We start from the raw sequence: 1,845 nt of genomic DNA, 5'->3' as shown, positions 1-1,845 counted from the left end.
TTGTCTGTATTTACCCTAACCATTAAAGAAGAACCAGAAAAGCCTGTCTCGGTCCAGCCTCCCATCAACTCTTTGATATACAGGTGGAACAGGAAGCCATCATTGCTTTTAAAGCTATGTGCCGGGCTATTAAAGTGCAAAGCCCTGCAATGGGACGATTGAAGTCTGGTGTAAAATCTCACTTTATACTGTAGATCTACAGAGACATCATGAGAGCCGCTGCGGCCGTCCTATTGGTCCTCTGTCTCCTGACCATCAGTCACGGTAAGTTACCATCATCTGAAACATGCTTGATGAACTTGGAATTGATCAAGATTTTATTGGTGCAATCTACTCATATGTCTTTGTCCCTATAGCATGGGACTGTCAGGAGCTAGTGGACATCAAGAATCTGATGCAGATTGATGTAGGACTGGGCAAGTGGTTGCAACGGACACAAGTAAAATTTCCTACTACCCGGTAGGTGATAATTGGGTCTGCCTGTCTGGTTACCTGAATCATATTTCTGTAGGACCAGCAGGGATCTGGGGTATCAACAAGGCAGACTCAATTCACAAGTGTGTGGCCAGTAACTGGGTGCAAGCTGCAGGTAAGTGGAGAGCACTGCTCAATATTTATCCAGAGGACACCTGCATCTTAGCTTTCCTGATACCATCTGGGTGTTGAAAAAATTATTAATGTTTTACAATTTTAACATGTAAGTCATTTGGCAGAATTCACAGATACGTGCTCCCGTTTGCTTGTCTGTCTTTGTTGTCTTCAGGCCTTCTGAAGCAGGTGGATGCTGGAGGTGTTCAGTTTATTGTTGGACGATACTCCATACTGTCGGACACGCACAAGGGACCAGACACCCCTTCCATGGACAAGAGTGCCAGGAAGTATGAAGTACTACAGTTGTGGACCCTTTGGCTGCTGGGCAGTCAAGAATGATGATATCTACTTAATGAGTGTAAGATCTGGGAAAGAGTGTGAGAGCTGGAGTAGAGTAGTAGAGGATGGAGAGTCTCAGTTATTTTAAAACTGTTTCATATTATAACTGTTGAAATTGTCCTAAAACCCTGATTGTATCGTTTTGTTTCCAGCTGAATCAAGACTGCCAAAACAAGGGGTGGAGTCACATTGACGGCAAGCGTTTTATGATTGAGGTGGCAACTGATGGTAGTGGGGTCAACTTTTTGGGTGATGTTTATACTAGGTAACGTTGTGTTAGGTTCTGAACAAACAGAGTAAAAACTCACAAAAAGCTCAAACTAAGTTCATTCACCCACTGGGTTAAACAACTGCAAAATACAAAAACATGATTGCACATACACATATATTTTTGTCCTGCCACTAGCCGGAATCAACTCCTTGCACATCTAGACAGCCAATACATCTCTGTTGCTAGTCAAGAACTTGTTTGGTTCCACTCACTGGTGTAGTCATGGCCCCGCCTGACGCTAAACCTTTGGTCTGTTCCTTCTCACTCCATCTGACCTGTGACCTGGGCCGAATTCCTCTCTCCTCCTTAATCCACACCTGTCCTCCCTTATCTGTGACTGAAACCAGACATTTGCCCTGTGCTTCCCCCCTTAGGATACATGAGATTCAACAATAAAATGTTTGACAGAATGTAAACTTTCTTCATTCCCATGTCTCAGTCAACAATTTTCCATACACCTACAGTACCAGTCAAAAGTTAGGACACAACTACTCATTCAAGGGTTTTTCTTTAGTTTTACTATTTTCTACATTGTAGAATAATAGTGAAGACATCAAAACTGTGAAATAACACATATGGAATCATGTAGTTACCAAAAAAGTGTTAAACAAACCAAAATATATTTTAGATTCTTCAAAGTAGTA

The 1,845-nt window shown here is 42.1% G+C and overlaps 1 pseudogene; it reads left to right on the top strand.

Annotated features, from left to right (window-relative positions):
• Positions 1–209: 209 nt before the first annotated feature.
• Positions 210–1,199, top strand: LOC115180055 (fish-egg lectin-like; annotated as a pseudogene).
• The last annotated feature ends 646 nt before the right edge of the window (positions 1,200–1,845 follow it).

The sequence above is a fragment of the Salmo trutta genome, chromosome 40 (assembly GCF_901001165.1).
Source record: "Salmo trutta chromosome 40, fSalTru1.1, whole genome shotgun sequence".
In the NCBI taxonomy this organism is placed as follows: Eukaryota; Metazoa; Chordata; class Actinopteri; order Salmoniformes; family Salmonidae; genus Salmo; species Salmo trutta.
This window is presented reverse-complemented; position numbering and strand designations above follow the sequence as displayed.